This window comes from Myotis yumanensis, unplaced genomic scaffold (genome assembly GCF_028538775.1).
Source record: "Myotis yumanensis isolate MYYU_CA2020_CCGP unplaced genomic scaffold, mMyoYum1.0.hap1 SCAF_4, whole genome shotgun sequence".
Lineage (NCBI taxonomy): Eukaryota > Metazoa > Chordata > Mammalia > Chiroptera > Vespertilionidae > Myotis > Myotis yumanensis.
In genome coordinates this window covers 79147257-79175048 of record NW_027223755.1, presented here as the reverse complement: position 1 = coordinate 79175048, position 27792 = coordinate 79147257, and the positions used below count along the sequence as shown (strand labels likewise).

The 27792-nt window shown below is 41.8% G+C and overlaps 1 protein-coding gene and 1 non-coding gene across 6 annotated transcripts in view; one reads left to right on the top strand and one right to left on the bottom strand.

Moving 5' to 3' along the window:
* Positions 1-4999: 4999 nt before the first annotated feature.
* LOC139008897 (NXPE family member 3-like) overlaps positions 5000-27792 on the top strand; it is a 78988-nt gene continuing 56195 nt past the window's right edge. For 2 of the 5 annotated variants that reach the window (XM_070412655.1, XM_070412650.1), the window contains exon 1: positions 5889-5982. The gene's annotated coding sequence lies outside the window, so the exon portion shown is untranslated. Of the gene's footprint in view, positions 5160-5888; positions 5983-7711; positions 8079-16801; positions 16846-27792 lie in introns of those variants that run through there. The other 3 variants (XM_070412651.1, XM_070412652.1, XM_070412653.1) reach the window with 3 other exon arrangements.
* On the bottom strand, positions 7687-7793 carry LOC139009582 (U6 spliceosomal RNA). Its single transcript, XR_011471320.1, has one exon. It is a non-coding gene; the product is annotated as a U6 spliceosomal RNA (small nuclear RNA).

Sequence of the window (27792 nt, the reverse complement as noted above, 5' to 3'; positions counted from 1 at the left end):
CTTTCTGATTGGTGTTTCTGGTTTCTTGGGATATATTCCTAGAAGTGGGATCCCAGGGTCAAATGGGAGTTCCATTTTTAGTTTTTTGAGGAAACTCCATATTGTCTTCCACAGTGGCTGCATGAGTCTGCATTCCCACCAGCATTGCATAAGGGTTCCTTTTTCTCCACATCCTCTCTAGCACTTGTCGTTTGTCGATTTGTTGATGATAGCCAGTCTGACAGGTGTGAGATGGTACCTCATTGTTTTTTTGATTTGCATCTCTCGGATGATTAGTGACTTTGAGCAAGTTTTCATATGTCTCTTGGCTTTCTGAATGTCCTCTTTTGAAAGGTGTCTATTTAGGTCCTTTGCCCGTTTTTTTGATTGGATTGTTTATCTTCCTTTTGTTAAGTTGTATGAGTTCCCTATAAATTTTGGAGATTAGGCCCTTATCAGATATAACATTGGCAAATATGTTTTCCCACGCAGTGGGCTTTCTTGTTGTTTTGTTAACTTCACATTTTCTATTTGTCATAATAGACTTTAAATATCAGGATTTCAAAGTATGGCCTGCTTTAAACAATAGTGCAAAATATAAAGTAGATTTAGGAAAATAAAGCTGAGATGTGTATTATTACTAGAAAACCAAACAAATTTACATATTAACATCAAAGTCAACATTTTTAAAAGGCCATTTTAGTGCATTTTTAAAATATCTTCTTGCCTGGCCGGCGTGGCTCAGTGATTGAGTGTCGACCTATGTATGAATCATGAGGTCACGGTTCAATTCCTGGGCAGGGCACATGCCTGGGTTGCAGGCTCGATCCCATGTGGGGGGCATGCAGGAGGCAGCTGATCCATGATTCTCTCTCATCATTGCTGTTTCTGTCTCTCTCTCCCTCCCTTTTCCTCTCTGAAATAAAAAAAAAAATTAAAAAATAAAAATATCTTCTTAAATAAAAAATAATATTATCTTCCAAAAATATTATTTATGGAAGAGTTTATTCTGATAAAAACTGTTTACATTTTGGCTTTTTTTTCTTTAAGCATTTCTTGGCCTCTTGGGAAAAAATGATTATTAATACAATAAATTTTTATTGTGAAGCAATGTAATTAAAACATAAGTCACAAAATTTATATTGCTTTTATGAAATATGTCTGATTTCTATGCTATTTTTCTATATTCAGTTTACATACCTCATTGCTTCATATTCTTCTTCTTACAATTTTATGACACATATAGCCATAACTACAGCATCAAATTGTCTAGAGATAATTTTTTTAAATATATATTTTTATTGATTTCAGAGAGAGGAAGGGAGAGGGAGAGAATCATAAATGATGAGAGAGCATTATCGATCAGCTGCCTCCTGTATGCCCCCTACTGGGAATCAAATCCGCAACCCAGGCATGTGCCCTGACTGGGAATCTAACCGTGAGCTCCTGGTTCATGGGTTGATGCGTAACTATTGAGCCACACCGGCCCCGCTAGAGATAATTTTTGAAGTATCAAAATAAGTTTTGTTCTTAATTTTTTTCATTTTATAATTATATATAACTAGAGGCCCGGTGCACGAATTCGTGCATGGGTGGGGTCGCTTGGCATGGCCAGCAATTGGGGCCAATCGGGGCCATCTCACCCAGTCCCAATCAGGGCCAATCAGGGCTGGCCAGCCGGGGAGGGACTATAGGAGGGCTCCAGGGCATGTCCAGCCCTCTCGCCCAGTCCCAATTGCTCGGACCCCAGCAGCAAACTAACCTACCAGTCTGAGTGTCTGCCCCCTGGTGGTCAGTGCATGTCATAGTGACTGGTCAAGCGGTTGACCAAATGGTCATCCAGTCAGACACTTAGCATATTACACTTTTATTATATAGGATTGTATAATTTATAATTGCATCAGCTTAGCTGATTAATAGTCTCAAGGTACTGTAGAGCAAATGTGCATTATCTTAAGGGGTAAATATACTTCATAGGCAATCACAAGTTCTCCTGAAGCCATGAATAGTTGCATTCATAAACCAGCAGCATCACTACACCACCTGGTCAAAGTCTCATAATCCTGGGAAGAAGGCCTTTGTACAAAGCTAAATTCCTTTCTTCCTGATGGACTGCTGCCATTATTTTAAAACAGGCTCTGTATTGATCTCTCTATTAACTGGTTGAAGCCTTTGGATTCTACTTTTGGCAACAAAAAATGGGATGTTAATGATTGAGGCTATTGTGCCCACTAGAAGACCAATCCCAAATTTTCTCAAAAACTCCAAGGTTGGAACCTTATAGATAGGAACAATGTTTTTGACGTAGTAGAAGCCAAAATAAGACATGTTGAAATCTCCATCACATCCCAAAGTTGCTGTAAATCCTTTGTTGAGGCCCTGTAGCCCTAAGTCTTCCTTCTTAATGATGTATCTTGCTTAACTCATAGAGGATGGTTGCTCCTCAGGCTGACAAAATAGGAAAAACCATAATTACTGTGCAACAAACAGGGTGTTTCACATCTGGGGGCGGGAAGTGGGGAGGGGAAAGACATGTTGCCTAAGAAACTCACAGTAGTGGCAGAACAAGAGTTACTACCTGCAGCCCGGCCAGCATGACTCAGTGGTTGAGTGTCGACCTACAAACCAGGAGACACAGTTCAATTCCCAGTCAGGGCACATGCCAGGGTTGGGGGCTCAATCCCCAGTGTGGGGCATGCAGGTGGCAGCCCATCAATGATCTGTCTCATCACTGATGTTTTTATCTCTCCCTTCCTCTTTGAAATCAATAAAAATATTGTTAGGTTTGATCAAATCATTGAACCAATACCCCCTCCCCTGGGAACTGACCTTTAGGCCACTTCACAATGGACATTCCACCTGCTTAGAACACATTCCACTTGCTAAGACCATTATCTCTCCCCTCCAGAGTTTCCCAGAATCCAGACCTGAACAGAGAATTCTCCGCCCAGGGAAAAACCTGCCTAGATTCCTTTAAAAACCTCTGACTCCCTGTCTTTGGGGGCTGGCACTATTTTGGGGCTCGGCCCATTTGGTATCCAGATGACCTAATCCTATATAATAAAACCCTAATATGCAAATCGACCGAAAGGCGAAACGACCGGTCGCTATGACATGCACTGACCACCAGGGGGCAGACGTTCAACCAGGGAAGCTCCTGCATTGAGCGTCTGCCCCCTGAGAGGGAGGTGGCTGGTGGTGGTGATCAGGGGGGGGGGGGGCCGGCCAGCAGGCTGCACCAGGACACCAGCCAAGGTGGGTGCCAGCAGGGGCCCCCCGATAGCCCTGCCCACTGGTCACCCCACAGATGGCCAGGCCTAGGGACCCTACCCTATATATTGGGAACAATTTCTTAGATTTAAAAATTAAAACCTGCAAGGCTACCCTAACACTGAAAAAAACAGAATGATGCAACAATGACATGCATGGACTCTGGCATGCACATTTTGTGGTCAGCCCTGATTCTGACACTTATAACTGTGTGACAAAACCAATTACTTAACTTCTCTCTGCTTCAGTTTTTCCACCCATAAGATGGGGGAAATGGTACTACTGCCTCAGAAGGATCATGTTATGTACTACTTTTTATAATCAGGGCAAAAATGTAGCTGCCCATACAACACCAAGATGCCTTTCACCTGTATGAAAAGTATGGTCACTGGTATATGCAGTGTCCTGGATTGTGAGAGAAATGTCTGACTGCTGGTTTAGGCCTGACATCCCCCGAGGGCTCCTGGATTGCGAGAGGATGCAGGCCGGGCTGAAAGACTCTCCCCTCCCCCACCCCCGTGCACAAATTTCATGCACAGGGCCTCTAGTAAATTTATAATCCCTTACCTCCTTGGCCTCATGCATTCCTCCTTCAAATATATATATATTTTTTAAAGAAAGAAAACTTGGACCTCAGTAGGTGTCTTCCCTAAAGTCAGGGGTAAGGGGATTCTCCTTTTACAAGGAGGTCCCTTGGCCCTGTGGGGGCTTTATGTGCTGTGGGGACTTGGTAAACAAGTTTCCAGTTAACATTAGTTTCTCCTTGTCAATAACTGCAAATGATCATGGGGGGGTTATTTTGAGAATTAGTTTCCTAGACATCTGATTGGACCCTGTAGCTTAGTGGGCACCAGTGTGTCAGATTGGGGGTACAGGAAACATTGTTAGAAGAAGTCTTTGGATATATCAGAGATAGGACAGAATTATTTTGTTCAAGTTTATTGATATATTTGTTGGATGTAATATAATGACAGCAGAGTTCTGTAAGGGTCTTGCATAAGAGCCTCAAAACTGACCAGTTATTAGTCTGATGAACAAATAGGATGAGGTTGGTGCAAGGAAAGTTGCTAGAAACGGAAAGGAAGTTTACTAAAAAAGTACTAGCTTTTTCAAAATTATTTTGGGACCCTGCTAGTAAAGTTAGATTTAAGTTGAGGGCTGTAGATTGAAAACTGAGGAGGGAGGGCTCCTGTGGTTGGCTGTTTATGGCAGATCCAGCAATCAGAAAGTTCATTTCCATCAGCAACGATATTGGAAACGTTTAGTAGTATATTACTCTTCCATTCCTTTCATAGGGGTCTTGAGTATGGTAGGGATATAAAAACAAGAAGGATAAATGTTGTTGGTTAAAATGTGAATAATTTGAGTGGAGTGGAGGACTTGGGACTTTATTTGATAAGGATTAAATCCAACAAGGACAGAAAAATTCTCTTCCTGGGGGATGGAGACTGGGCATACCTACAGGCTGGGAGAACGAGTGTCAGAAATATGAGGAAGACAATTACACGAAGGCCCAGCCATTACATGACTTATTTGTAACAGGTTCTTGTTTCTTGAAAAGGAGTTTGAGGTCCCAGATGGGTTCATAAGAGTAGGTCTCAGAAAAAAAACACTACACACACACACAAAAACAAGTGTAGGTCTCGGGTTGTGGTTTCTGTGGGGACTCGCCGGAAGCATGTTGAATTTGAGATTTGTGAACGGAACTGGCTATGACCCTGGGAAATTTGCTGCAGTTGGGGTGCTCAGTCGGACTTGATGTGAGCCCTTCCATCTGGGCTGTAGCTGGGACTTAGGACAGTCGTCCCTCCAGGCTTTTAACTAGACCTTGTCCCCTGGTTTAACTTATCTGTCCTAGATTAATGGTGTCAGACACCAGCTGGAAGACCTGAGAAAGGCCTCTGCCACAGGTGAGTGCAAAAGGGCCAGTTTGCGTTTTTCTTTAGGACTTCACGGTTTCTTGGCATAGCTTGGCTAGAGTCCTTTTTAGGGTTTGATTAGCTTTTTTCTACCTTATTTGAGGATTGAGGTTTCCATGATGAGTATAAGCGATAGTTGATCCTGCGCTTGAGCTAGCTGTTATGTAATTTGGGCTACTAAAGAGGGTCCATTGTCATTCTGGAAGCTTCTTGGTAGTCCAAACCTAGGTAAGATTTTTCTAAGTAAGTACTTGGCTATTTTAGTAGCTTTTATTTTATTTTATTGATTTTTTACAGAGAGGAAGGGAGAGGGATAGAGAGTCAGAAACATTGATGAGAGAGAAACATCGATCAGCTGCCTCCTGCACACTCCCCACTGGGGACGTGTCCGCAACCCAGGTACGTGCCCCTGACCGGAATCAAACCCGGGACCCCTGAGTCCACAGGCTGACGCTCTATCCACTGAGCCAAACCGGTCAGGGCTTTTAGTGGCTTTTTATGTTTTGTTAGAAAGGCTTTAATCCACCCAGTAAAAGTGTTGAGAAATACTAGCAAATATTTACATCTAGCTTTAGGAGGCATCTGAGTGAAATCGATTTGCCACCTTTTCCCAGGGTATGCACCCTGGTTTGTATTGGTGCCAGAAGGGGAGGAGGAGGGAGGCAACTCGAATTTATTTTGGAGCCAAGTACATCCTTGGGTCACTTCCTGTACCGTTTTGTAACGCTCTCATATCATAACCAGCTGGGAGACAAGGATAGCAAGCACACCTCTCCTTATGTGAGTGCCATCATGGAGCATTTTAAGGTTTGAGGTAACAAATGTTTATTATCCCTTGATATCCAGCCTGCCGGTCTCTAGAGAATCCATTCTTTAAGGCCCAAGAGATGTCCTCGTGATGTAGAAGGGGCCTTCTGGTGGCTGAGGGAGGTCGGGGGGCAGAGCTGCCTTTAGGGTGATTGAGGAAGACCATGTTGTTATATTAGCTGCCTGATCTACCAATGTAATGCCTTTGATTATATCTGTGTTCCCTTTTGGTGGCCCTGGCAGTGTATCGTTGCTATTTCTTGGGGAAGTGTCACAGTTGCCAGGAGTTCTAAATTCCTATATCAGTGATGGCGAACCTTTTGAGCTCGGTGTGTCAGCATTTTGAAAAACTGTAATTTAACTCTGGTTCCAGGTCACATATAGAAATTTTTTTTTATATATTTTATTGATTTTTTACAGAGAGGAAGGGAGAGGGGTAGAGAGTTAGAAACATCGATGAGAGAGAAACATCTATCAGCTGCCTCCCGCACACCCCCCACAGGGGATGTGCCCGCAACCAAGGCACATGCCCTTGACGGGATTCGAACCTGGGACCCTTGAGTCCGCAGGCCGATGCTCTATCCACTGAGCCAAACCAGTCAGGGCTAGAAATTTTTTGATATTTGCAACCATAGTAAAACAAAGACTTGTTTTTTGATATTTATTTTATATATTTAAATGCCATTTAACAAAGAAAAATCAACCAAAAAAAATGAGTTCGCGTGTCACCTCTGACACGCGTGTCATAGGTTCGCCATCACTGTCCTATATGATGATTTATGGGGGGAATTTTTAGCTGTTCAAGATGTTCTTTCTTTCCAAATAGCAGCACGGGCATGTAATATGAGAAACCCATACTTTGAATCAGTGTAGATATTAACTCAGATGTTTTCCCCTAGTTGTAAGGCCTTAGTGCAGTGGTTCTCAACCTGTGGGTCGCGACCCCTTTGGCGGTTGAACGACCCTTTCACAGGGGTCGCCTAAGACCATCCTGCATATCAGATATTTACATTACGATTCATAACAGTAGCAGCATTACAGTTATGAAGTAGCAACGGAAATAATGTTATGGTTGGGTCACAACATGAGGAACTGTATTTAAAGGGCCACTGCCTTAGTGAGTGCTGTGAGTTCAGCTTTTTGGGCCGAAGTCGTAGGGGGCAGGCTTTTGCCTTTACTGTTTCTTGAAGACTGACAATGGCATACCTGCCTTTTTGACCCCATTTTGTGTCAAATGATTGCCATACGTAAACTATTCTGCTTCAGGTTTAGGTAAAGGTTCATCTTTTAGGTCAGGCCTGCTGGACTTGTTCAGTAGTTTCTATGCATTGGGGTGTGACCTGGCGGGCTACCCTCCTATTACTAGGAGGGTAGTAGGATTGAGAGTTTGGCAAGGCTTTCGGGTTAATTCAGGAGAGTCAAGGAGAGCCTGCTATTTATTTAAGCCTTCCTCCCGGGAGCCATTGATAACCCTTTATTTACTTGATGGGGGGCTTTCAGTGTGGGCCCTACGTAAGTTTATGGACCTCTCCCACCAGGAGAGCAGTGGCAGCTACAGCTGGTTAACAATGTGGCCAGCCGGCTACGATAGCAACATCCAGCGTTTTGAAAAGTAAGCTAGGAGTCCAATGGAAATTTTGGGTGGGGACTCCACGTTATTTCCTGTCTTTCTGCTATATACAAAGTAACCCATTTTTCTTTCCCTTTTGTTTTGAATATAAAATGCTTCACAAATTTGCGTGTCATCCTTGCGCAGGGGCCATCCTAATCTTCTCTGTATCGTTCGAATCTTAGAATATGTGCTGCCGAAGTGAGCACAGTAATCTGTTTTTCTTAATTTGGCATGCCTAAACAGATCCACTGCTCGGTTTCACTTTTAATTTCTAAGGGCACGTTGGCATTCAGAGGTCCAGTATACTGGCCCTTTGTCGTCTTCTTTTAAAAGCCTTATACAGAAGGTTAGCATTTAGCCCCAAACCTGGGATCCACAGGTGGCAGAAGCCAGCGATTCCTAAAAATTCTCCAAGCTGTCGGTTACTTTTTGGGTTGCTGAGAGCCAGTACGGCTTGTTTCCTTTGAGGTGACAGGGTCTGGGCTTCTGAGGTAAGTAGGTACCCCAGATATTGGACCCCTGGAAGGTTATTTGGGCCTTTTGGGGAGATACTTTATATCCTCTCTTTACGAGGAAGTAAATACCAGGATGGAATTTTTACCTGAGTTTTCTGCGTTAGTACTAGAAGTTAGTATCATCACCATATCGTGGGAGGGTCCTGTTGGTCAACTGGAGTTCTCTTAATTTCTTGGCTTAAGAATTTCCAAACAAATGGGGACTGTCCCTAAAGCCCTGAGGGAGTACAGTCCGTGAATATTGGCAAGTCTCCCTAGTTTGGGGGTTAGTCCGTTCAAATGTGAACAAGTACTGGGAGTCAGGATGAAGGCGGATGCGGAAAAAGGCATCCTTTAAATTCAATACAGTAAAATATTTGGCTTTTCCTGGGATTCAAGATAGTGTATGGGTCTGGAACTATAGGATGTACCGGAATTACAATCTTACTTACAGCCCTTAGGTCTTTCGCAAACTGGTATTTGCCATCTGGCTTTTGTACTAGGAGAAAAGGGGTATTGCTTGGGGACTGGCAGGGCCTGAGAAGCCAGCCCATGCTTTATAAATACACTGAGTGGCCAGATTATTATGACCACCCCATCAGTACTTCATTGACACTTCCAAAAATACTGAATATTGAAAACTTCCTAAGCAAATACTCTCAAGGTTTTATTATTATTATTATTATTATTATTTGCATAACTAATTCACTTCATTGTACTGATGGGGTGGTCATAATAATCTGGCCACTCAGTGTATATTTAATGAGAGGGTCGATCCCTTTTATGGCCTTAGGTCTTAAAGGGTGCTGTCTTTTTTTAGGGTAGGGTGCCCCTGGTTTTGCTCCTATTGCCCTGCCCGGTATTCTAGTTTTCCATATCTCAGGATTGACTTAGAAGAGGACAGATTCTAGAACAAGCATGTCAAACTCATGGCCCGCGGGCCACATGCGGCCCACAATGAATATTTTTGCAGCCCGGCCAATATAATGGTCTGTAGGAAACGTTTTAATAAAAATTTCGTAACTTCATTTTTACAATATCCTGTTATACATAATTATTAATAACGAACTACAATGTTCGCTAATGACTGATTGCTATAATCGTGTTGCATTCATTTTCCTTATGTGCCTTACACGCAGGCGCACCATTTCTCTCCACTAATACTAGTGGCAAATATTTTAGCAGCCGATTGCCACATCAGTCTTGTACTGACTTGTTTGGTGTGGGCAACAGGAAATATTTCGCTTTCGGAAAACAAGGAAAATAGGCTTATTTGAGTTATGCTTATTAACTTGTGCAGTTATTCAGTGTCTGGTAAGTTGATGTTCAAGAAAAAATATTAATTTTTATTAAAATGTTCTATTATTTTATGTTAACGATTACTTGTTTATTTCAGCCCTTTGTATTCAGCATGTCTCTATTGAATAAACCTACATTTCTATGAAAATTGAAGCTTTTGTTTTTTTGCGGCCCACGTAAACTTAAACCTTGTTTATTTGGCCCATTAGCCTTTGAGTTTGACAAGCTTGTTCTGGAATATTATTAATTTTTGGTTCAGGGTGAGAAGTTAGGTTGGCCATCAGGAGTAACAATGAGAGTTTATTATCTTCTATGGTCATTTCTAGACTAGACAAGCTGTCCCTCCCTAACTAATAAGGGAATAGAGCACCCTGGGACTACAAGAAAAGTATGACTAAAAGTGAGATTCCTGAGGCAGCAGCCGAGGGGTTGAATGAAATGGGTGCCCATTCACCCCAGTGATCCAATGGGTTTTGGAAGAAAGAGGCCCTGGTGGGTGAGTCAGAGCAGAGTAAGCAGTCCCTGTGTCTAATAAAAATGGATGGGCTTACCTGTCACATCAGTCACAGGAGGCTCCTCTGGTGTGATGGTTTCAGATGGTCGGTGCGGGCAGTAGGAGGCCTCAGGCACCATCAATTCTCAGGTGTTTCAAACATCATTGGTTTGAGGCACTAAGTTCCCTTAGAAGCCTAGGACACTCACTTTTCCAAAGGCCTTTCCTGGTGCACATGGGGCATGGTCCTGGGGGTAGTCCGTCCTGAGTTAGTTGTAGGCACTCCCTTTAGGTGTCCTTCTTGTCAACAGGACTAGCATAGGATTTAAAGCTGCGGCTATCAAGTAATTATGCCTTTTGTTTCCATCTGGTGGCTTTTTGCTCTTCCTCTTTCCTGTCTTGGTTGCCAAAAACACTGAAAGCTATCTCTATCCGTTGCTTAATGTGGATCTGCAGTCCCAAGGCTAGTTTTTGTAATTTTCTCAGGCTGACTGGGCTTGCCTCCTGGATAAAAGGCATTTCCTGAAGTGCTGAGCCCTTAACAGACTCAGGGTGGATTTTGTGTACTTTCCTAATGCTTTTGTTAATCATCCCGGGAAAAGGGTGGAGTTCAATCTTTTCTTTTTAAAGTAACCTCTTTTATTTTGTCAAAATTAACAGGCTTAATAGTATATTTTGTCATCCCTTCTATGAGATGAGATAAGTAACTACGAGTATATAGGTGCAGTGGTCCTTTCCCTCTGGTTTTTCATCTGTCCCCGTTTGATAGACTTAATTAGTGTCCTGATCTGGGAGTGCATCTCCCCCAGTCTGTATATGCAATGTTGATTTAGCATGATGACTGGCAAATTTATCAGGATAAGCCCTAGCGTCCTCTATTATGACTGCTTTTCATTTACAGTGCAGCAGTGGAAGAGAAGAGCCTGTGAATCCCTCCTTTAGGTCATAATGTTACCGATGAGTTTGGGTTCTTGTCTCCTGATATAAAAGAATTTAGACCAGGGACACTGATAAAAGCAAAGGCAGATTTATTAAGGTTCTTCAGAGAGTGAGATAGGGCCTCAGGATCTATGCCCCAAAGGTGGGGTTTAAATCAGGGTGTCAGTTGGCTGGCTCTAAACTTGTCTGGAATACTGATGTCCCAGTATACTCAGCAACTCGAATCATTCCGGGATTATGCAGCACTTATTATGAGATGCAGGAAGGGACTTTCCCAGCTAGTTCCTGAAACTCTCAAAGCTTTTAAGGTCATTAATGAGCTGTGTTTGATGGTTTGGCTTTGGATTTTAAAAAAAAATTTAGCCCTAGTCGGTTTGGCTCAGTGGATTCCAGTCAAGGGCATGTAGCTTGGTTGGAGGCTCCCTGGCCCTGGTCCGGGTGCGTACAGGAGGCAGCCAATCGAGGTATCTCTCACATCAATATTTCTCTCTGTCTCTCCCTCTCCTTTCCACTCTCTCTACAAATCAATGGAAAAATATCCTCAAGTGTGGATTAATAAAAAAAAAAAAGAATGCTTATAAAAAATATTTAAAAGAAGTCAGGGTAGTCCCTAGACCACTGTTTTAGAATTACCGGCTGCTAACTGCCAAAATTCTGGCAGGGTTTAACTTGATAGAGCAATTTGTTCTGGTAGGGCTTGACTCGATGGTGCAATTTTGGGGAACATTTTATTCTACCTGTTTCAGTAAATCAGTGTGATTAAACCCCTGTGTGAATTTGCTAGGATCTTTGGAAAACCAACCGAGTTGTGTGTTTTTTTTTTTGCAAAGGGCCAGATCAGACATAAAAAAGGGAACATGTCTCCAAATAATTTCTTTACCAGGCTTCCTGTTAGAGACTTCCCTCAGAGACAACATGCTAGGGTTTGGATGGTTTTGAGTTCCCCTCCTGGTAGTGGCAGGGCTACAAGTTAGGGTGAGTGCTAGCAGTTCTGTAGTGGAGGAGGGGTTCTATGGAGCAGCTGTACTTTGAGTGACAGCAGCGAAGTGAGCTGGGAAGCAGGCTGTTCCACCCTCCGGATGGATTCGGTTTTATCTACGAGGGACCGAAGCCAGCTTCTTGCAGGGGCTGTGAAGAGGGTGTCCTTTAACTCATCAGACCTTGTGACAGTTAAGGAATATCCTGGAAGACTTCCTTAAATCCTTATCTTGGTAAAGGGCCATGAATATCTGAATATAAGGTTTTTCACTCCATTTGTCTTCATTTTTGCAAAAACAAATCTAATTGGAGAATAGTGTCATAATTCAGTGTTCCATTTACAGGCCAGACTTCCCTGCCCCTGAGATTGTATTGAGGTCTGGTGACATTACAACAGAAAAGGATGCATTTTTTTTTTTCTTTTGATCATTGCCCTTAAAGGTCAATCAATTGTTGAGGAGCCACCCTAGCGGGTAATCTTGGGGAATGCTGCTGGCAACCCATTTTGCCTCTTTTTTACCTGGTCAATACAGCTGATGACTGATTATGAGGCTTCCAGTACCAGGAGGTTGGTCATGAGAGGAAGTGTCAATTCAGTTATTCCTTAGAGTTCTATAAATGTTTGTCTAATTTGAAGGGATGATTTAAAAATTTACTTTGCAGAAATCTATCATTTAGAAGCATCAGAATAAGGCAATGACCGTAGATTTGATTATAATGCAATTGACAAAAACTTCAGACTTTTTATATAATCTCTAGAACATCTACTTTAATAGTAAAAATATATGTATACAAATAGAACATAGTTATTATTTCTTTATTTGACAAAGCTTCCCATGTACTTCAATCATATCAAATAGGCCTGATTAGTCTAAAATTTCTCTTTTGTAAGGAGAAAGAACAAATCCTTGAGGTATACCAGGGGCACATTGGAATAACTTAAAGCTATTTCTAGGTTAAGAAAAAGTCTCCTGTTAAAACTTCAACCCTGGGAATTTGTCAAACACATTTGACCAAAAAGATTATATCATTATGAAATAACACTAAATTATTTATTACCCAAAGTGACAATAAAAGGCATGAACATAAATACTGGCTAGTAAAACTATAGTTTTTAGAATGGAGAAAGATAAACTCAAAAGTTTCAAGTTACCAATAGACTTTAGAAAACTATGTTTAGGCATATATATAACTAGAGGCCCGGTGCACAAAGTTTGTGCAGGGGGGCGGGGGATTGCCCCCGTCCTGATGCCCCCCTCCAGGTCAGGTGGGATGGTGGGCCTGTGTGCGCCTCCGTCAGGGGGGCCGCCCCCCGCGGTAGCCTCATGTCCCAGTGATGCAAGTCCCCACCCCTGTCCCCACCCACCAGCTCCTGTGTGCGCGCAGCCTGTTAAACGGTCGTGATTGGGACACTGTTAGGACCAATTAGCATATTACCTCTTTATATATATAGATTGTTACTAAAAAGCTTACCAAAAACTTTTCATTTCAGTTACATTTATTTATTAGTTCTTAACAACTACATGAGATTTTAAAGTCAATTATTACCCAAACCATTTTATTGACAAATTTTGTAGCAGAGATAACTAACATGAACTTATTTTTGTAATCCCAGGTAAAACAAACATATATCATGTTAATCACTCTAAAAGACATTAACTAAACTTAAACTAGCTTTAGTATCAAATATTTTTGTTCAGACCTTAGAATCCTGAAAAAATATTTGGGATAGTTTTTGTTTTTTACCATACACATAAACAGTATTTATATATAAAAAGGCTAATATGCTAATTGTGCCTCCGACCATCCAACCAGTCGCTATGATGTACACTGACCACCAGGGGGCAGACGCTAAATGCAGGAGCTGCCATGATGTGCACTGGCCATTTACAAAGAAATGGCACCGCGGACCTGGCACTGACAAAGCAACACTCAGCTTCCTCCAAGTGGGACAGGCCCCGCCACCACCCCAGAGCCACAGCCCACCAAATTGCAGCCAACACTGCCAAGATCCCATGGCACAAGATGCAGCCCACAGCCCAGCCCAGCCCAGAAATAGTCTCTGTGGGTGCCAGGTAATGATGTCATGTAGCAACACCCAGCTTCCTCTCCCTAAAGAGCAGTGGTTCTCAACCTTGGCTGCACATTAGAATCACCTGGGAATCTTTTTAACATCCTGATTTCTGGGCCTCATCCTTCAGAAATTCTGTTTCTTTGTTATGGGGTGGGGCCATAACATTAGTAACAAAGAAACAATTTCCAGAGGATGAGGCCCAGAAATCAGGATTTTAAAAAGATTCCCAGGTGATTCTAATGTGCAGCCAAGGTTGAGAACCACTGCCCTAGTGACTAGCCTCCTTGCAGTTTCTTCAGCCCAGGAATACAATGTGCTTTATACCAGGTGCAAATATTTTACACTTTAAGCAAATATCTGTGAAGTGTTTTCCCGTTCCTCATCTCATTTGATCCTCACAGAAGTTCTGGAGTAGGTAGATAGGAGACTCGGTGGAATCCTATTTTCTTTTCATTAGCCAGAAAACGGAGATTTAGAAAGTTTAGAAACTTGACCTGACTGAAAAGGAGTAAGAAATGGTGGACCTTGAAAATGACTTCAGGTTTTCTCACTGTGCAGAATATAGTCAAACACTGCTGCAGCTAAATATTTTACCCTTTGTTCTCCCTGTGTGATCTACAATAATAATGTGCTTCATGTTGGTATTTACTGCTGTATTGCTGACAATTACCTGAAAGAGAAGTTGAGGGCTTCACTGGGCTGAAAAAAGTTTAGCTAAATCAGAAAGCAGGTCTAATTAAGCAACTGTATTCTATATATATAAAAGGCTACATTGACTCATGCATGTGCCATACTGAACCATGTCGAGCACAACCAGGGGTGAACCTGAGGAGGGTGGTGAAGGATTAAAGAAGACAGACAAGAGAATAGAGTTGGGGCCAGGTAGGCTCACTGTGCCTAGATGAGGAAACAGTGACACAGCCTGTAAGCTGAAGCTTTATTTTATAGTCAGATCACACAAAGCAAAACAAGGGGAGTGATTAACATGTTCACAATGTTCTTGTAAGTTCCAAATCTATTTTGTTACTCAAGCCTTGTTTTGGCAGCACTTGCTGTACTTCCCACAGCCCAGGGAGGACTATAAGGTCAAACTTTATTGTGCTTGGAGGGCAGAGCTCTGCCACAGGTCAGTCCGAGGCTTGACCCTATAGCCGCTCCCTACACGTAAAGCTCTCGCTGACGCCAATTGCACGCATGTGTTTCAGTCTGTCATTGTTGATTATGAATTTGGTTGACACTTCTATTATAGAGAAAGGGAGAATAACGATATTAAAATATTTCTTCTAATAATTTCCTTTCAGTGTGCACGAATCCGTGTACCAGGCTACTAGTTACTAATAATTGTGGGGAAGACAAGATTTTTTATTTGTCCTTGACAACTTTTAAAGAGTCTGGAGAAGAGTGAGGGAGATATTAAGCTTTGGTGACTTCAGCTGTTTTTTAAAGTGGCTTTTTTTTTTTCTTTCAATTACCTTACCCTTGCTTACACCCCTAATTACCCAACAGGAAAATCTGTTGAGACTCTCAAACCTTTAAAGGTTATGAATGAACTGTAGAAACAAATATAGTGTCAGCCCCAGTTCAAGGAATTACGTTTGTAACATTCCAAAGAGTTGTTTAAATGGTAGAAAGATAAACCAGTGGCAGAAGATAAGATGTACCATGACAAGAATGTTGTTGTCAAAATCAGTGTAATAAATGATCCAGATAGAGGACCAGGAGTTATAGTATGAAGCACAATAGTAGCATTTTGGGGGAGCCTGATTAATATACCTTGAACCAGGTAAAGGAAGTCAGGTCCCTGATAGATAAATGTCCTATGGACATGTTTACCCTGTGTTCGGAGGGTGGCCTTACCAATGATCTTGGAAGTAGATGCCCCGAGGATGGATTTAATCTGCTCAGATAGGGGACTCAACTCCATACTTGCAAAATGGGGGGAGAGACGAGGTCAGGGATCATCAGGTCCTGACTCACTGGACCCCATCACCCAGGTGTCACCTGAAGACGGTCATGTGGGCAGATTACTCTGTGTCCAGGGGACAGGCTTACCTTCTCTCTCAGGGTTGATGAGGCACGTTTTCATGAAACACTTATTTTGCAGTTGACATGTAAGTTTCCACCACACCAAGGATGAGAAGTGACAGGAAAGGTGAATTAGAGAGAGAGTAAAGAGAACAAAACTCCAGGTCCCATCTGGGTCACCAAAGAATGCCACAGGACGGGGCCCAGGCCCAGAGCAGGTCTGCCTCAGGCTGCCCAGTCGTGTGTGGGTTTTTTACTTTGTGCAGGAAAGATCTCACAATATGAGTTTAGGTGATTTTAGAGTACATTTATTAAAGCTGGGGGCAGTGAAACAAGGGAAGGGCTTAGGATAGAAGAAGCAACAGGAAAGAGCCTAGGCCCTAGGTGGTGTTGTTTTGGCTCTCTAGGAACATTATAGGAAAGAAGTGGGCCACGCGGGGCTGCATGGCCTCACTGAGAAACAGGAGTCACAGTGACAGATGTAGGAGCCAAGGCAGGGCTGCTTTTTGCTAACTGAAAGGTTTAGGATAGAAGAAGCAACAGGAGAGAGCCTAGCAGTGCTCTACTATGGCTCTCTATAAATGTTATAGGGAAGAAGGCGGCCACACTGAAAAGTTAGAGAAAAGGGACCTTGGAGACAGGTTCAGGGGATTAGTCCAGGACAAGCTGCTGCTGCCCATTGTTCCCCTGGTTGGAAGCCTTATGGGACCCTTAGAATTTAGGAGAGAAGAGTAAATATGCATACTTGAGAGAGAAGGAAGGCATGAGCATGCACCAGAGAGAGTTCCAGCGCTGGCATCCTTTGCCTGGAGGGTTTTTATCTCTCTTATGCAGGGCAGCAGGTGGTGGGGAGGGTGTGGAAGGTGGGAGGATCTTAGGGAAGGCCACAGGGGAGAGTCTCAGCAGAATATTCTTCAGCTTTCCAGGTGAGCTCTTTACTACGCTGATGGATCAAAGTGAGTGTCCTGGGGAGTTTGGGATTATTCTTTGGTCAGCTTTACTGCCTTGCCACCTTGGGTATGTCTGGCTCTAATTGTTTTTGTTGTTGTTGTCCCCGCGCCCCCCTCCCGACCTCATCTGTCCTTGGGTTTGGCTGGCACAAATGGCATTAATTGGGTCTCTGTTATCTAGCTCCTGGACTAGGGGAATTTTAGCTATTTATTCTCTACTTAAGGAGCTTGAGAGGTATAAACCATTTGCTCTCAAGTGTTTTTTTGCTAAGGAAAGGTCTTGTGATTGACTAGTTGACTATTTGGCCTTATTTAATTATTTTATCTTCATTTTCTGATTCCACTCACCTAGAAATTTTCCTAGATTCTTACTCTCTTGCCTCAGTTATTTGTTGTCTTCCCATAGTTTAATCAAAAAGTTGTTTTCAACTTGATTTTATGACTATTGAAAAAAACTTTTGCTCTAATGTGTTGTGTAACCTTTAAAAGAATGGTAAAGAACTAAAATCCTACTTAGAATATTTTTGCAGTATTTTTCTCAAAATTTAATTCTAAATTTTAAATCTAGGCATTTTCTAATTAGTTATTACATAAAAAAAGGAGAAGTGAATATTTTGGATTTTCAGTTTTTATTTTCAAAAAGTATTTACCAGAACAAATGGAGAAAATAATTAATATAATTTTATATTTATGAATTCTACATTTTAAAGTAGTATATTGTGAGGTTATTATAAATTGTTCCTAGTGTTTCCCCCAAATGTATTTTAGTATAATTTGTGTTAGTTTCATTGTGCTTCACTTTAATGTACTTTACAGATATTGCTTTTTTTTTTTTTTTTTTTTTTTTTACAAATTCAAGTCTAGTGGCAACCCTGCATTGAGCAAGTCTATCAGCACCATTTTTCCAACACCATTTGCTTACTTTGTTTTTCTGTTTCATATTTTGGTAATTCTTGTAATATTTCAAATATTTTCATTATTATATATACTAGAGGCCCCATGCACGAAATTCATGCAAGAGTAGGCCTTCCTTCCCCTGGCTGCTGGCACCAGCTTCCCTCTGGCACCTGGGACCCGGGCTTCTCCTGCAGCCCCAGCCACATCTGGAAGGCCGTCTGGAAGAATGTCCAGTCTAATTAGCATATTATGCTTTTAATATAGATGTTATGGTGATCTGTGATGAGTGATCTCTATTGTCCTATATAATAAAAACCTAATATCTAAGTGTCCAGTCATCCAGTCATCCATTCAATCAATCAAAGTGTAATATGCTAATGTTATGCTAAGGCAGCTCAACCGCTCGCTATGACATGCACTGATCACCAGGGAGCAGACACTCCGACTGGTAGGTTAGCTTGCTGCTGGGGTCCAGTCGATTGGGACTGAGCGAGACGGGCCGGACATGCCCTGGAGCCCTCCTGCAGTCCCTCCCCGGCTGGCTAACCTCCTGCATCACTCCCTGGCTCTGATCATGCACTGGTGGGGTCCCTTGGCCTGGCCTGCAGCCTTTTGTAATCTGGGACCCCTCGGGAGATGTTGAAGAGCCAGTTTTGGCCCAATCCCACAGGACAGGCCGAGGGACCCCACTGGTGCACGAATTCATGCACTGGGCCTCTAGTTACTATTATAATTGTTTTAGGGTCCCATAAACTGTAACCATATAAGATGGTGAACTTAATCGATAAATGTATATATACCTGCTCCATTAATTAGCCATTCCCCCATCTCTTTCTTTATCTTCAGGACTCCCTATTCCTTGAGACACAACAATATTGAAATTAGGCCAGTTAATGCCCCTACAATGGTCAATAAGTATTTAAGTGAAAGGAAGATTTACACATTTCTCATCTATACTAATAAAAGGGTAATATGCTAATTAGACTGGATAGACTGAATGTCTTCTGGATGGCCTTCCTGACAAACCTGGGGTTCAGGTGGTGCTTCCTGGGGTCCTGGATGCCTGCGGCTGGCCCGGGCAAAGCCGGCCCGGGTCCCGGGTACCTGTGGCTGGCCAGAGGGAGGGAAGCCCAGGTCCTGGTTGCCTGCAGCCAGCCGGAGGACGAAGCCTGGATCCCGAGTGCGGAGGCCAAAGCAGAGGTGGTTAGAGGCATCAGGCAGGCAGGTAGAGTGGTTAAAGGCGATCAGACAGGCAGGTGAGCAGTTAGGGGTGATCAGGCAGGCAGGCAGGCAAGCAGTTAGGAGACAACAGTCCCGGATTGCGAGAGGGATGTCTGACTGCTGGTTTGGGGGGATTGGGCCTAAACCTGCGGTCGGACATCCCCCAAGGGGTTCTGGATTGTGAGAGGCTGCAGGCTGGGCTGAGGGACACCCCCTTCCGTGCACAAATTTTGTGTACCAGGCCTCTAGTTATAAATAAAAAGCTAGAAATGATTAAGCTTCTCAAAAGTTAAGACAGGCCAAAAGCTAAGTTTCATCCACCAAACAGCCAATTTGTGAATGGGAAGGAAAAGTTTTTGAAGAAAATTAAAAATGCTACTCCAGTGAGCACATGAATGATAAGAAACTAAAGCAGCCTTATTGCTGATATGGAGAAAGTTTTAGTGGCCTGGATAGAAGATTAAACCAGCTACAGCATTCCCTTAAGCCAAAGCATATCCAGAGCAAGTCCCTAACTCTCTCAAATTCTATGAAGGCTGAGAGAGTTGAGGAAGCTGTAGAAGAAAAGTTTGAAGCTAGCAGAAGTTCGTTCATGAGGTTTAAAGTAAGAAGCTGTTTCCATAATATAAAAGTACAAGGTGAAGCAGCAAGTATTGAGGTAGCAAGTTATTCAGAAGATCTTGCTAAGATAATTAATGAAGGTGGCTACACCAAAAAACAGGTTTTTAATGTAGATGAAGGTCTTGTATTAGAAGAAGATGCTGATTTTCATAGCTAGAGAGAAGTCAATGCCTGGCTTTGGAACTTCAAAGGACAGAATGGCTTTCTTGTTATGGGCTAAGGCAGCGGGTGACTTTAAGGTGAAGCCAGTGCTCATTTATCATTCCAAAATTCCCAGGGCCTTTAAGAATTATGCTAAATCTACTCTACCTGTACTCCATAAATGGCACAATAAAGGCTGATGACAGCTCATCTGTTTATAACATGATTTACTGAATATTTTAAGACCACTGTTGAGATCTTAATCTAATTTTTTTATAAACTTTTTTCTCATATAAATTAGGCAGAGGAGACGAGAGGATCACTCAGTATCACACATTAGCAACACTAACATGATATGGTTGATTTTCTATTGATAGCCCCAAACCAAACCATAATATTGGTATATTTATTTTTTTTTTTCGTAAAAGTATATTGTTAAGGAATTAACATTTTCATTTCAGTTTTTAGAATATCAAAATCTTTTCTGAGCACCAAATGGCTAGGTTGTGAATCCTAGCCACTTTTAATCCACTAAAGACTAGTGGGAATGTATCAGCCAGAGTAGCAGGTACTTTTTGCTTTCTAAGCCAGAGTACTATATTTGTCACCCTGCAGTATTACCAATGCTGTTGTAAACAGAATTTAAAGTGGTATTAAAAAACCTCCTATTAAGCAATTTTTATCTGTTGGTATATTTTACTATAGATTAGGTCCAAGCAACATCTAAATAAAATTATGCTTTTAACTCTAAAAAAAGACATAAGGTATCTGAATGAATAAGTAAACAAGTCCCATATATATGCTGTCTACAAGAGACCCACCTCAGAATGAAAGACACATACGGACTGAAAGTAGAGAGATGGAAAAATATATTTTATGCAAACAGATATGAAAAAAAAATCTGGAGTAGCAATATTTTTATCACATAAAATAGACTAGGACAAAGGCTATAATAAGAGACAATGAAGGATATGTATTACATAATTGTAAAGGGATCCATGTAGCAAGAGGATATAATCCTTGTAAACATTTATGCCCCCTACTTAGGAGCACCTAAATATATAAAGCAAATCTTAATGCACATAAAGGGAGAGATCAGCAGAAATACAGTCATAGTAGGAGACTTAATTACCCTCGACATTACTGGATATATCTTCCAGACAGAAAATCAACAAGGAAACAGTGGCCTTAAATGACACATTAGACCAGATGGACTTAATTGATATTTTTCAGAGCATTTTACCCCAAAGCAGTAGAATATACATTCTTTTCAAGTGGACATGGAATATTTTCCAAGATAGACCACATGTTAGGACACAAAATAAGCATCAATAAATTTAATAAGGTTGAAATCATATCAACCATCTTTTGTGACCACAATGGTATGAAACTAGAAATCAATTACAAGAAAAAACTGAAAACACACGAAGACATGGAGGCTAAATAACATGTTGCTAAGCAATGAATGGGTTAATAAAATCAAGAAAAAAAATCAAAGATACCTTGAGCCAAATGAAAATGAAAACAACAACCCCAAATCTATGGGACACAGTGAAAACAGTTCAAGAGGGAAACTCATAACAATACAGGCTTACACCAGGAAACGAGAAAAATATAATGTTATCTCACCTTACACATAAAGGCACTAGAAAAAGGACAACAAACAAAACCCCTAAGTGAGTAGAAGTAAGACAATAATGAAGATAAGAGTGGAAATAAATGAAATAGAGTCTAAAAATATACAAAAGATCAATGAAACCAACAGCTGGTTCTTTCAAAAGGTGAAAAAGATTGATAAATCGAAACCAGACTCATCAAAAAAAAGAGAGAGAGAGAGAGAGAGAATCCAAATAAATAAAATCAGAATTGAAAGAGAAGTAATAACTGACACTACAGAAATATAAAAGATCATGAAAAAAATATTATGAACAACTATATGTCAGTAAATTGGACAATCTGAAAGAAATGAATAAATTCCTAGAAATATACAATCTTTCCAAACCAAGAAGAAACAGAAAATCTGAACAGACCAATTATAACCAACAAAATTGAAACAGTGATTTAAAAGAAAACTCCCAACAAACAAAAAGTCTGGACCAGATGGCTTCACAGGTGAATTTTACCAAATACTCAAAGAATTAACACCTATCCTTCTCAAATTAGTCCAAAAAAGTCAAGAGGAGGGAAGACTCCCAAGCTCATTTTACGAGGCCAGCATTATCCTCATTCCAAAACCAGATAAATACACTACAAAGAAAGTAAATTCTGCCCTGCCAATGTGCTCAGTAGTTGAGTATTGACCTATGAATCAGAAGGTCATGGTTCAATTCCTGGTCAGGGCACATGCCCAGGTTGCGGACTCCATCCTCAGTGTGGGGTGTGCAGGAGGCAGCTAATCAGTGATTCTCTCTCACCATTAATGCTTCTATCTCTCATTCCCTCTCCCTTCCTCTCTGAAATAAATAAAAATATTTTTTTAAAAAAGAAAGTAAATTCTGATGAATATAGATACAAACATCCTCAATAAAATCTTAGCAAGCTGAATTCAGCAGTACGTTAAAAAGATCATATACATTGATTAAGTGGGATTTATTCCTGGGATGTATGGTTGATACAATATCTGCAAATTAATTAACATGGTACACCATGTACACAAAATTTAGGATAAAAATCATATGATCATATCAATAGGTGCAAAAAAAGCATTTGACAAAATCCAGCACCCATTTATGATAAAAACTCTCAGCAAAATGGGAATAGAAGGAACATACCTCAACATAATAAAGGCCATATATGACAAACCCCCAGTTAACATCATATTCAATGGAGAGAAAAACTAAAGGTGTTTCCCTTAAAATCAGGAATAAGACTGGGATGTCCACTTTCATCACTCTTATTCAACATAGCACAGAAGTCCTAGCCACAGCAATCAGGCAAGAAGAAGAAATAAAAGGCATCCAAATTGAAAAGGAAGAAGTAAAACTGTCATTATTTGCAGATGGCATGATACAGTATATAGAGAACCCTAAAGATTTCACACACACACACACACACACACACACACACAAACTATTAGAACTGATAAATGAATTCAGAAAAGTAGCAGAAGACAAAATAAATATTCAGATTAAAATATCATAAAAAGAATGAAATCTTACTATTTGCAACAACAAGGATAGACTTAGAGAGCGTTATGCTAAGTGAAATAAATCACTTAGAGAAAGACAAATACCATATACTTCCACTTATATCTAGAATCTAAAGAACAAAATAAATGAACAAACAAAATAGAAACAGACTCATAGATACAAAGAACAAATTGATGGTTGCCAAATGGGAGAGCTCTGGGGATGAAAAGATGAAGGGTTTTAGAAGTACAAATTGGTAGTTATAAAACAGTCAACTGGATAGGAAATATAGTCAACTAGAGGCCCGATGCATTGAAATTCATGGGGGTGGGGGGGGGTGGGAGGGGAGCCCTCAGCCCAGCCTGCTCCCTCTCCGGGACCCCTTGGAGGATGTCTGATTGCCGATTTAGGCCCGATCCCCAGGATCAGGCCTAAACCAGCAGTTGGACATTCCTCTCACAACCCTGGACCGCTGGCTCCTAATTGCTCACCTGCCTGCCTACCTGGTTGCCCCTAACTTTCCCCCCACGCCCACCAGCCTGATTGCCCCTCACTGCCTTTGTGTGCTGGCCTGATTGCCTCTGGTTGCCCTCAACTGCTCCCCCTGCTGGCCTGGTTGCCCTCAACTGCCTCCCTCTGCCAGCCTAGTCACCCCTCACTGCCCCCCCTGCCAGCCTAATTGCCCCCAACAGCCCCCCCCCCCTTGCCGGCCTGATTGCCCCACATAGCCTGCTTGTTCAGTTGTTTGGTCGTCCTTCACTAACCCCCCTGCCAGCCTGGTCATTGGCAGCCATCTTGTGAGGGTGTGAGAGTTAATTTGCATATTACCTAGTTATTATATAAGATAATATTGTAATAAGTATGTACGGTACCAGGTGGGTACTGGAAAAATTGGGGGGAATACTTTGTAAAATATATGATTGTCTAAACCAGTGGTTCTCAACCTTCTGGCCCTTTAAATACAGTTCCTCATGTTGTGACCCAACCATAAAATTATTTTCGTTGCTACTTCATAACTGTAATGTTGCTACTGTTATGAATCGTAATGTAAATATCTGATATGCAGGATGGTCTTAGGTGACCTCTGTGAAAGGGTCGTTCGACCACCAAAGGGGTCGCGACCCACAGGTTGAATACTGCTGATCTAAACACTATGCTGTACATCTGAAACTGACACAAATAAAAAAACTTGCAAAAAAATTAATAGGACACAAAGAACAGAAAAATAATTAAAACATGAGAAGGAAAGTTGAAAGAAAATGGGGTATCAGGAAACTTTTGGTCTGTTTGTAGTCTCTGGAACATGTCAACTAGCTATGTGTTTTTGAAGAGGTCATAACCTTTCTGGGTCTCATATCTTTATCTGTAAAATAAAGAGGTTGAGGGAAAAAAAGAAAAGAAACTTGCAAACTAAGAACACGTGGCTAACCTGGGGTCATATTGCCTCAACATTACCCAAAATCAAAGTGCTACAACGTGATAGAGCTGAGTGGTGGGAATTTTGTTATTTCCTTATACTCCTCTGTAATTTGAAATTTTCATAAATAGCATACATACGCACACCTTTACTTTTTAAAAAATTGATTTGAGAGAGAAAGAAAAAAAAACATCGATGTGAGAAACATCATTCTGTTGCCTCTTGCACATTCCCAACCAGGTATTGAACCTAGGTATGTGCCCTGACCAAGAATAGAACCTGCCGCTACCTTTTGGTGTATGGGACAATGTAGGGAACGACTCTAGGGTCAAGTCTTGGGCTGACCTGTGGCAGGGCCACAAGCAAGTCCCAGCCTGGAGGGCAGAACTCTCCTAGCATAATTAAGCCTGACCTTGTAGCCCTCCCTAATTCCTTCCTAAGTAGCTAATGGGCTGTGGGAGGTGCAGCAAGTGTTGCCAAAACAAGCACATTTGTATACATGTTAATCTACCCTTATTGTTTTGTTTTTTTTTAATTAAGTCTTTATTGTTCAGATTATTATAGTTGTTCCTCTTTTTTCCCCCCATAGCTCCCCTCCACCTGGTTCCCACCCCACCCCCTGCCCTTACCCCCCTCACTGTCCTCATCCATAGGTGCACGATTTTTGTCCAGTCTCTTCCCCCAAACCCCACACTCCTTTCCCCCAGAGAATAGTCAGTCCACTCCCTTTCTATGCCCCTGATTCTATTATATTCATCAGTTTATTCTGTTCATCAGATTATTTATTCACTTGATTTTTAGATTTACTTGTTGATAGATGTGTATTTGTTGTTCATAGTTTGTATCTTTACCTTTTTCTTCTTCTTCCTCTTCTTAAAGGATACCTTTCAGCATTTCATATAATACTGGTTTGGTGGTGATGAACTCCTTTAACTTGTTCTTATTTGTGAAGCTCTTTATCTGACCTTCACTTCTAAATGATAGCTTTGCTGGGTAAAGTAATCTTGGTTGTAGGTTCTTGCTATTCATCACTTTGAATATTTCTTGCCACTCCCTTCAGGCCTGCATAGTTTCTGTTGAGAAATCAGCTGACAGTCGTATGGGTACTCCCTTGTAGGTAACTGACTTTTTTTCTCTTGCTGCTTTTAAGATTCTCTCTTTGTCTTTTGCTCTTGGCATTTTAATGATGATGTGTCTTGGTGTGGTCCTCTTTGGATTCCTTTTGTTTGGGGTTCTCTGTGCTTCCTGGACTAGTAAGTCTATTTCTTTCACCAGGTAGGGGAAGTTTTCTGTCATTATTTCTTCAAATAGTTTTTCAATATCTTGTTCTCTCTCTTCGTCTGGCACCCCCATAATTTGGATGTTGGTACTCTTGAAGTTGTCCCAGAGGCTCCTTACACTATCTTCATATTTTTGGAGTCTTTTTTCTTTTTGTTTTTCCGGTTGGGTGTTTTTTGCTTCTTTGTATTTCAAATCTTTGACTTGATTCTTGCGATCTTCTAGTCTGCTGTTGGAACTCTGTATAATATTCTTTATTTCAGTCAGTGTATGCTTAATTTCTAGTTGGTCCTTTTTCATAACCACGAGGGTCTCACTAGATTTGTTGAGGGTCTCATTAAGTTTATCGGCGGTTTCTAGAGAATTATTGAAAAACCTTGTAAGTGTGGTTTTGAACTCTATATCCAGTAGTTTGCTTTCCTCCGTTTCTGTCATTTGTGACCTGTTTCTTTGTCTCCGCATTTTTTATGCTTCCCTGTGTTGATAGAGTGGCTTTCTGTGCTAGGTGTCCTATAGGGCCCTGTGGCTCAGCCTCCCCAATTACCTGAGGTGGACGCTCTTGGTGCACCCCTTTGTGGGCTTTGTGCACAGTCTTGTTGTAGTTAAACCTTGATTGTTGTAGGTATTACTGGGAGGAATTGACCTCCAGGCCAATTGGCTGTGAGAATCAGCTGTGTCTGCAGTGGGAGAACTTCTGTGCTGGACACACCCTTATCAGGCAAGACTTGCTTCAGTGGGGCTTTGGTGCTCCCTGAGTCTGCCCCCTGAGTGTGTCCCTTATGGATCTGAGGAGTTGTAATTGGATGGTCCCACTCTGACCACTGGGTACACTGGCTCTTGGATCTAAGGAGGTGCTAATTTAGCCTCTGCCTGAGGCTACCCAGCAGGAGCCCAGCTGTGAAGCAATGCAAGCAGGAGCCCAGCTGTGAAGCAATGCAAGCTGCTGTGGGGCCTTGGACCTTCTTTTGGAAGTTCTGGGTTTCTCTGACCCAGCTGCAGTTTGTTAGGTAATTTTCAGATTGCAAAGGGTCAGGTCTTTCATATGCAAAAGCCTCTGCACATAGCTTGGGTTGGGCGGGGTCTCTGGGGATCAAGAGGGCAGAGCAAGCAGCTATGGCTACTCCTTTGTCCTACCCTAAGAGGTCCTGCTTCTCAGTGTCCCGGTAATCGCTGCAAGTACCTCTGAGAGAAAGCCGCCCTCGAGTTCTGACTGATGCCAGACAGTCCAGTTTCTCCTGTATGAGTCTGGGTCCCCAGAGACTCGCGCTGAACTGGAGTTCAGAGGAGTCAGGAGCTTGAGACTCCCTCCCGATTGAAAAAGACAACCGTGTCCTCAGCTGCCAGCCCTTTCCGCGTGAGCCTCCGTACCTCTGCTCTTTACTTCCACACTGCACCTCCTCTGAGTCTCAGTGTGCTTTTCTCTTTCCTTCTAGTTGTAGAATTTCCACTCAGCCAGCCTTCCTGTGGTTCTGGATGATGTCAGTTCCGTCTTTTAGTTGTATTTTTGAAGTGGTTGTGCGAGGCAGCAATCTCCGGCGTTTACCTATGCCGCCATCTTGGCTTTTTTCCTACCCTTGTTTTAATCAGACTATAAAATAAAGCATCCGCTTGCAGGCTGGGTCTTTCATGTCCTCAACCACGGCATGGGAGATCCATCCAGCCCCAGCTGTGTTCTCTTGTCTGTCTTTTCTTCAATCCTTCACCGCGCCTCCTCAGGTTCACCCTTGGCCGTGCTGGCGCAGCACAGGACAACACTCCAACCCACTGGACCACACTGGCCAGGGCCCACACCTACCTTTTGTAGGTATTATTGCTTCTCTCTTCAAAATTAATGTCTGAATTTTTATAATGAGTAAGTTTAAAGAAAAATGTTAAGAAAAAATAGTGTAGACAGGATATGGATATGGCAAAATCATATGAAATTCCTAGTGTGTGACTGGAGGTTAGGAAATTCTGATATGGTTTGCACTGCCCTTTTTAATCCAGCTGATTCAGTCTTAGAATCTAATTTGAAGTTCAAATAACAATGTTGATCATTGTTGTTGTTGTTGTTTTTCTCTTTTATTGTTTAAGCTATTACATATGTCTCCTTTTTCCCCCGATCGACCTCTCCCCAGCCACTCCCACCTCCCTTTGATCATTGTTTTGGCATATTTGTATTTCTCTTCAGATTTGAGATTCCAGCTCTTTATTTAACCTTATATTATTTCATCGTATGTATTTCAGGGCAATGGGCATCAACACGCTGAA